Here is a 9,999-nt window from a genome sequence, read left to right as displayed (position 1 = left end):
ATATGTTATTTATGTGGCAAAAAGCCTAATGCGCCTAATGCGACTGAAAACATTAGTTTGCATAGGTATGAAATAGGTATTAGTTTGCACTGATTATCATGAAATTTCTGTAAGGGATTGCACTGTATTCTTATATACATACAATCTTGAAAAAGTTTATTTCATAAAATTAGGGTTAATTTATTTATTCCGACTAAACTGATTCTGTTAACTGTAACAAGGTTATACCCTGAAGCGGAATCAATCACTTTTTCCTTCTTCCTTACACATATATGTATATTTATCCTTCTATTTATTATTGATGGAGGGGATGATCCGACGCATGCGCACAACGTTCAAAGTACGCTGAGAAAGAGAGAGAAGTATATTCCCGCACCGTGGTTCTGGGACATGGACTTCTCTCTCATCTAGCCATATAGTAGTATTACATATATGCGTACAATACACATACTGACATACATATATACTGGCGAGGACAGTGACACAGTATATCCAGTAGCGCAACTCTCCTGATTTTATGTCACACAAAATGGAGTGCGCATGCGCGAAATAAGCAAGATGCCCAGTCGCGCCACCTAAACTTCTTTCTCACTTCTTCTTATCCTCTGTCACTCTCTGTCAGGACTATTTAAATGGTTCCGTTTAAAGATACTGTGATTAGGTGTGTGCCACTTGCCAGTGTGTACTTAGAAAGCTCAAATTTGAAGGAAATTAGTATAATTGCCGTCTGTTTGAGCTGTGTTAGTTTGAGAATCTCCGAATCTAGTTTGTGACCGAAAAGTTTGTGGAAATAAAATATTATTTTAGTTTAAAAATGAATACCTAAATTCTATTTATTTCTAACATTTTAATATTTTTTATAGGAATAAAAAGTATATTTTTGTATATATATAGGCATATATGTGTAATAATATTTTAAAATATGCATAATATTGATAAATATTTGTTTCTTATTTGTTGTATTAAGATTAAAATTTTTTTATCCCAGTTAATTATTTTTATTCTAAAGAGATACATAAAAATTATCTTATTTAATTAAAAAAAAGTTATTATTAAATATTTTTTTATAATTACAATAATTAAAGTAATTATTTTCTTAAATGTAATTCGTATAATATTAAATTTTATTTTTTGTTGTTTATATTAATATTTTAAGACTGCGATATATAGAATGTATGTTTTCCTGCTGGATTGCTTACGTTTCAGCAGTTAGAAAATCTACGTTCCATATGATGCAATTCTAATAATTTACAAAAACGCAAGCAATCTAACAGGAAAAAACGCTATATGTCGCAAACTTTAATTAAAATATTTTTACAATATAATATTTATATTATACAATATTTACATAAGCTTATATTTTCTTATATTTTTATTTTACAATGCATTACGATTATGGTCTATTTTTTTTTAAGTTTTTATTACATTTAGATTAATTTGATGTAGTACATACAAATAAGCTAGAGTAGCTAGAAAAAGATGGAAAGATGGAGAGTAAAGAACAAGCGAGAAAGAAGTTTAGGTGGCGCGACCATAGTGGAAGTATACATGGTGTGCTCAGAACTCGTAAACCACGCCCCTTTTCAACGCGGTTGTCACCGAAAAACATAGGGCGGCCAACTTAGAAAGGTTGGCAGTACTGAACTAGTAGTGTCTCTTTTATGCATGCGCCGTGGAGCATCTATCTCAGTCTGTCTATAGCCGTCTCCTGAAAGAAACGTGCAGGCCTGTTATTTTGAAATTAAAGTGAAAATTTGAAGTAAAATGGTGCGGTGTATTGTTAAAGCGTGTAAGAACACCAACATAACGTGTACTCCGGAGGAAGTAAGCTTCCACAAGTTGCCGAATAATGCCATTATGGTGGCTTAAAAACATAGGAAGTGTAATTCCATCCAATACTCTAAATGGTAAGTGTTGATAATGGGCGCATTCAGCAGAAAAGAGCGCTACGAGAGCGCTCGCTGTTATTGGTATATTCTTCCAGATTTAAAATTCTGATTGGATGATCTAGAAGAATACACCAATAACAGCGAGCGCTCTCGTAGCGCTCTTTTCTGCTGAATGCGCCCAATAGTAATATTTAATAACTTTAAGTCTAATTTATATCAATGTTTATTTTTACTTCGATTTTGTTGAAACATTATAATATTGTCTTCTTCTGCTACTTTTTCTGAGACTCCAAAAATATACATTTTACTCGTATGCACACATGCACATTGAGTAAAATTGATGTAGACAATTTTCAATTTATGTAAAATCTGTAAAGTGTTTTTCTTAATAATGTCTATTACTTATATTAAATTAACTACTAAAACTATTTGAAGCAAACTATCTACAGCTAGTGTCGAAGAAGACACCGATTCATGCTGCAATGCACATGTAAGCTTAATTTATAAGCTTAGCTTATTATGCACATGTGAATATAAGGCCTGTTCTTTTTACCGAACTGGTACACAGAGTGCAATAAGTTGAAGTGAAACAGATATACGTTTGTTTCATTTCAACTTATTGCACTGTATGTACCAGTTCAGACAGTGCAGGCAAAAAGAACAGGCCTATATACATACTTTAATTACAATTATTAGATATTAAAGTAGAGATGTCAATGTTTATATGCATTGTGCGTCTGTGTGTATACATGTGCTGCTTCTTAGTGTGATTTGCAACATAACAGCGCGAAATACCCACTATTCTAGGAATATTTTTTGTGGTGGCAGGCCTATGTTTTTCGGCGACAAGAAAAGAGAGAGTCGGGAGATTTTAGAATGAGACAACGCAAAACTAAGCACACCATGTATACTTCCACCATGGGCGCGACTGGACATCTTGCTTATTTCGCGCATGCGCACTCCATTTTGTGTGACACTGACATCAAAGGCGCCGACAGAGAGTTGCGCTACTGGATATACTGTGACAGTGATTCTTTGTATAATAATTGAAAAATATTTCGGTGTTGCATTGCAAAAGGAGATATTTAATTTGCGGACGCAGGCAATCAGGCATTTTACCAAGATTGATTGATTTGCAAAAGGAGATCGCCGAGTGCAGATTTGTAATTTTTGAAAATTCTGACAAAAGTAATTCTCTTTTTTTCTTCACTTTTAATAAGTATTTTAACAAATATTTAACAAATATTAATCGGACTATTGGTTATTATTGGCCGAATTAAACTTGAATTGAGGATTTGGCGAGGAGTCTATTGCAGTCTATTGCCTTTTAACCTCAAAAAAGTTAGAAAATGGATCATACTTCTTATTATATAAAATGTATTAATATATTACATTAATAGCATTTGAAAGAGTAAGAACTAATTTTATTAATTGTTTTTTCTATATAAATTATTTATAATTAGTCAAAAATGAAGGAAATAGTTGTAGATGTTTTTATATGTTCTTTTGGTAAATATGTGCATTTTAGGTGATACCTCACCGATTTAAGTGTTCTTTAATATGTTATAGAGGAGAGTGTCCTGAGTGATTTCCTGTAAAAATTGAGTAAGAGATGGTATTGGTTTATGAGATATACAATGTCGTCCCTCACTTAATTTTTGCAGGAAATCACTCAGGACACTCTCTTCTACAACACATTTAAAGAACACTTAAATCGGTGAGGTGTCACATAAAATGCATTTTTACCTGTCAAGGTGCTTTTTCATGGGCGTCAGTTGACGCTCGAAATCGGCGGCGACGCTGATATTCTGACGCTCAAATGAAAAAGGGTTTATTCGTCATTTTTTGTAATTTGCATCGACCAGCATCGACAAGGTTATATCTGCAGTATTAATTTATTGCAATAATTTTCGGAAAAATGTGTTTGCCATCAATGAAATATTATAAGTGGATAGTAGAATGTGCGAACATTATAAACTTAAGAAATTCAAATGTGCAAAAAAGACGTATAGCAGCAGCAACTTCCGTAATAGCCGCAATTGAAGAAGATAAAAGGAGGAAATATAAGAAAAAGAAATACTGGGTTGCAGATATCTTTCAAAATCGTGCAGTGTATGGATTCTATCATGCAATATTTCCTATATTGTGTCTAGAAGACCCACGGTTTATAAATTATTTTCGCATGCCTGCAACTGAATTTGAAGAATTGTTATGCTTAGTAGGACCAACGTGATAAGCAAAGAATATGTTGTACGTGAGTCAATTTCTGCACCAGAGCGATTAGCATTGACTTTAAGGTTTGTATATACTTTATAAAAATACGGCTTTGTTCACAATTCTGTAAAAAGCATTCTTTAGAATTATTAGGTTCCTAACTTTTTATAGTTTTCTCTTTGTTGTTTTAGATTTTTAGCATCCGGTGATAGTATGACATCTCTGTCATATCAATATCTGTTGGGAATTACAACAGTAAGCAACATTATTCATGAAACGTGTTAAGCTATATGGAATGTGCTTCTTCTTCTTCTTCTAAATTTGAGTGGCCCAGGTTCCGTTAAAGACCGGATTATCGTGGCCAGTCTAACCCACAAGATGTCCGCTGGTAGAAAATAAAGCGGTAGAGATTTCGGAGTCGATGTGCGGAAACTGAAACAGACTCAAAAAGGGCGCCGCGCGCGCCCCCCATCGGATCCCCGCGAAACTGGTTCGCGAGGAGGCGACGGGGGGGGGGACGGGAAAGATGGGGGAAGGTGTAACGCTCCCCCCAAACACGCGACACTCATACGGAAATCTCGATGGCCTTGAAAAAGGACAACAGTAGTCTGCACAAGCTATGGAAGGGTTTAGCAAGGGAGGGAAAAATGTTATGGTTATGAGAGGGGAATTTTTTATTAATGTAGCGCATCAGAGGACCAGCCTTGCTTCTAGTCAGAGGGCAATGAAATATAATATGATTTAGATCCTGACAGGAGTCACCGCAGTCGCAAGCAGGAGACAAGACCATGTTTTTTCTATAAAGGCTATAATTGAGATTATAATGATTAGACCTGAGTCTATTAACCAAGACAATTTCACTCCTATTTAGGGCTAGCTTAAAGTACCACGGTTTTGTATTCAGGGTCGAAGAATAAAGCGAATGGTATTGAGTGCCAGTTAAAGTAGCTTTTTCTTTCAAATAAGCTTGAAAGCGAGTGCGGACCTTGGCAACCGCTTGTATTTGTAAATCTGAATAGGGAGTACGGTAATATCCTCTAACTCCATCCCTACAAGCCTCCTTTGCTGCCCTATCTGCCACTTCATTTCCCAGAATGCCTCTGTGGGAGGGGATCCAAAAAAGACAGCAATTAATGTTCCGTTCCTCCAGCTGCAACAATATCGCCTTTATTTTGTGAATGATGTAGTTATCGTTAATCAATCTGTATGATGCGAGTGCTTCTAAGACACTGCGAGAGTCGGAAAAAATAAATAATTTAGAGTATCCTGCGTCCAGAGATAAAATTAAAGCCTGGTATATTGCCCAGGCTTCCGCAGAAAAAACTGATGAGTTGTCAGTTAATTTATACTTAAAACAATGCCCGAGTTGTGGGGAGTAAAAGGCCGCACCTGCACAGCCATCCTCTGTAATTTTTGAGCCGTCGGTATAATAGACGATCCCATCCGGGTCCAGCTCCTGTAATTTGCTCATAAAGCTTTGAGAAATCTCGTTATTGTCGCTGTCTTTGGAATATGTTATAAAATCTTCAAACTCCTTGCGGAAAAGAAAAACTCTCAGATTATTCTCCAGAGCCGGAATGAAGTATGATCTATACATGCGAGACTTTTCGTGCTTATTAGCGATATAGCATCTCAGTGAGGAAGACTTGGCGAGGGCAAAAGCTTTTTTCGCCGGGGAAGTCAGACTATATTCAAGATCTTCAATACTGTCCATAACCAGTGAATTTCTTTTAGACATACGATTAACGATAAATTTTTCACTAAGGAGGCTGAATCTAAGCTTGAGTGGGAGCTCTCTTGCTTCGCATAACATTACGTTGATAGGTGTGGACACGCGATATCCCATAGAAGCTCTGATGGCTTTATACTGCTGTCTTTCCAGCTGTGCTAATATTCTAGCGTTACCTTTCCCAGAGAAAATGGAACAGGCATATTCCACAGCTGCTCTGAAAACTGCTCTATATATAGTAAGCAGGCATTGAGGGTGGGAGCCCCACCATACTGCAGTTAGAGCTAGAATTATGTTAATCAACGCTTTCCCTTTCTTAATAAGATACTCAAAATGGTAAGTACCTTTCAAACGACAGTCCAAAATTACTCCTAAAAATCTGACTTTATTTACCCTAGGTATCAGACATGCATCAATATAAAGAGACCGGTCAGGGATGGGTATACTCCTCTGAGCAGAGAAAACTATCCAATTTGATTTAGAAGGGGAGAGGCTGAGGCCCTTACCTTCCAAAAATGATGAGACATCAATTAAGACCCTTTGTAGTTTGTTTGCTGCCGCTGCTGGATTGCGGTCCGTAATGAATAGCACTATGTCGTCTGCATATTGTAGAAATTTAACGCCCTCTTTTATGCAGGTATTGAGTTTGCATAATGCAATATTGAATAAGAGCGGACTTAGTGTGGAGCCTTGAGGAGTGCCTTTTCGTGATAATCTTACTTCTCCCAGCAATCCTTCGACTAAGAAATGTAATGATCTTTCCCTGATGAGATTTTCCACTAGTTTTCTGACCGTGGCGGGAACACCCGCAAGCTTGAGTTCATCTAGTACGGCCACGGGTAGAACATTGTCAAAGGCTCCTGTGATATCCAGGAATACTGCAACAAGGTAGTCATTATTTGCCAGTGCCAGACAAATCTGGTTCGTAAAGGAAACCAAACTGTCGTTACAGGATCTACTGGGACGGAAGCCCATTTGCTCATTGGGAAGAATAGACTGCGATTCCACGAGCCACATAATTCTCCAATATATTATTTTCTCGAAGACCTTCAACACGCAGGAGAGAAGAGAAATAGGCCTGACACCAGACCCCCCAGCTTTAGGGATGAAAATCACTAGTGACGTCTTCCACTCTCTCGGAACTACGTCCTCGGATAAAAAACGGTTGAAGAGATCCACCATTAGCTCCTTAAAGTTGTACGGTAAGTGTGCCAGCATGCTGTTGGAGATTCTATCTAGGCCAGGAGCCGACTTCTTGTTAGCAGTTGCAATTGCCATATCCAAATGTTCCACATTGACTGGAGCTCCAAGTTCTTTAAAAACCTGATTTGACGATTCGTCCTCTTTATTCATGTCCTCGAGATTAGATGGAAAATTTGATAAGCACGATGGTGGACACAGTTTTTGAATGGCCTCCGTGGACAATTGTCTCTCTTTGGCGTGATCCATACCCACGCTTACCGTGGCTAGATTGCGTCTTTTAAAGGCCTTAACCAGTGACCATAACTCCGTAGTGGGCGTTTTATCGTTAAAAGTTCCCACGAATTTTCTCCAATTCTTCCTTTTTTCCCTGTAAAGAATTTTTGCACATTTAGCTCTCTCCCTCTTGAACGAATAAAAATTTTCAATAGTGGGATTTCTCTGCCATGTTCTGGCAGCCGTTTTTCGAGCATCGATAGCCTCTTGACAGGTGTTTGACCACCAGGGAGGAGCAGCTTTATCATTCTTAATCACTATGGTGCCAGGATGTGCTTTTTTATGAGGAGAGGAAGAACACGCCACCGCCGTCTCCACCAGATGATTTGATAGACGTGTATAAGCTTCACAGGGGTCCTGCGGCTGTTCTTCGGAAAATGAAATATATGAGTCGGACAATGCGCAGGAAAAATTCCGCAATTCTTCAGGATTAAGATTTAACTTGTAAACGAATTGCTTGCGACGAAATGGATCAATGCCCAGCTTAATCGTTATGGGAAAATGGTCGCTGCCCCATGTATCTTCTTCGGTAGATACCTTGCACAAAGGAGAGATGTTTGGCGTGACAAAGACTAAGTCGATAATAGAAGGTCTCGCAGATGGTGGGAGGAGAAGTGTAGTGTCCCAACCCTTTGAGCGGATCGAATCCCAAAATAATATCTTGTTGCACCGAGAGGTACAACAAGGCATTTGATCACTAAATATGCAAATGCGATAATCCTCGCACGCAGACATAATGCGTTTACCCGCACGATCGGAAACATGGCAGCCCCACTGTGAGTGGTGGGCGTTGAAATCTCCCATTAGAACGCAGCTGTCTCTTGATATCAAATAACCCATAAGGTCTTCGTAAAACTTTTCAGGCGTATCTCGGTTTGGATGTCTGTATACGTTAACGATGCTAATTTTTTCTTGATTGGAGAGAAGCTCCACACCCAATATTTCCACAGATTCCTCCTTGAGGCTGGTGTTGGATAGGTCTAAAATATTAAAAACCAAGTTATTCCTGATAAGAATACACACGCCGCGTTGACCGGCCTCAGTGATATCTTGTCTGACAATATTGAATCCACGTAGGATGAAATTAGATGAAACATGCAGAAGAGATTCCTGCAAGCAGATAACGTCATAATCTCCGGCGATTGCTTGTAATTGTGGCAATTTATTCCGCACTCCACGACAATTCCATTGCAGAAGGTTCAGAGATTGCGATGTAAGCTGTTTATTGGCGGTGAATTCTGCTCGAGTATTCCGAGTTTCCAGTGGAGACATTAGAAAAGCTTGATCCCGTGGCGGTGATAAGATTAATAAGAAAGTCTAAATTGAACCCCTCAATTAGATTAACCAATTTAATTACGGACTCAGCCAAAGGGTCGACAATCGCGGAGATGAAAGGACTATTGTTAAACAAACTTTTAATCTTTCCCATAAAGGATAAAATCATATCCGCAATGTTGCGTATTGTATTAGAAGCGGAACTGGGGCCGGGATCCGAGCCCCTTGCGGCACCCGCATCCGAGCTTGAGCTTGATTTCGGATAAACGTCACTTGACGAAGAGGAGAAGTCTTCACGCATACGGCCATTATTACCGTGTGTAAACGCTAAGGTTGGATGTGCAGGGGGCGTAGCCGAAAACTGGCCATCCATGGGCGGCAGAAGCCTTTCAAAGGATTCACTAGAGGAGTCCGTGCGTAGGAACGGATTATGGCGGAAACTTACAGACTTGTTCTTCTTCGAACTGTCATGTGATCGTCTCGAAGCATTCGGAGACGGAAGGGAAGTCGAGGCCGCCATAGCTGCATAACTATTTGATGAGAAGGTTGGTGAGTTATAGTCTGCCGACTCCAGCGGCGAAAATCTATTGTAGGAGGCAAAATCATCTAAAGAATGGCGCTGTGAGCCGGAGAGATACGGGAAATTGCGAGGGTTCGTAGATAGATTGGATGTATTACCTTGACGGTTAGCCATGACAATTTTTCTCGCTTCAATATTTGGAATATTATTGTAAGCAGCTAATTTAATAGCTTCCTTATATTGTTTAATCACGAGGCAGTCAAAAGAAGTAGCCAAATGTTCACCTCCACAGTTAATACATTTCTTTGGCTGTCGCTTACCTTCACATTCAAATGATCGGTCATGATCCCCTCCACAATAGAGGCATCTGGGCTTAGTACTCTTACAGTCTTTACCGATATGTCCTGCTCTATAGCAGACGTAGCAGATTCTAGCCTTTGGTACATAGGGATCGACCGAGTATAGAGCATTGAATAAAGCAACTTCATTAGGCATAAATTATCCTGCGAATTTAATGCATATAGTTCTGGACGGCAGGTAGCTCGACGGCAGGTAGTTTGACCGTCAGTTGTGATTCTGCGATTGAGTCGTTGGATATCTAAAACCTTAACAGAAGATTTAATATTATTTTTAATACACTCTAAGGATAACGATTGGTCTACGTCTCTAATAATGCCAGTTCTAAGAACTTTATAGGATGGTATGAAGGCACGTAGTTTAAACTTAGCGAAGTTGTTGTTAGCCACCATTTTGTTAGCCGCCGCCGCGGATTTGACCTCTACAATGGCCTTTCCACTGCCCAGACGCTTGACGCTGAGAATATCAGCACTAGCAATTTCAGAAACAATTTTAGACAGTACCGAGAAATGAATAACCGAAGCTTTTTCTGAGTAAAC

Source organism: Cyphomyrmex costatus, unplaced genomic scaffold (genome assembly GCF_001594065.2).
Source record: "Cyphomyrmex costatus isolate MS0001 unplaced genomic scaffold, Ccosl1.0 scaffold602, whole genome shotgun sequence".
NCBI classification, from domain to species: domain Eukaryota; kingdom Metazoa; phylum Arthropoda; class Insecta; order Hymenoptera; family Formicidae; genus Cyphomyrmex; species Cyphomyrmex costatus.
This window is presented reverse-complemented; position numbering follows the sequence as displayed.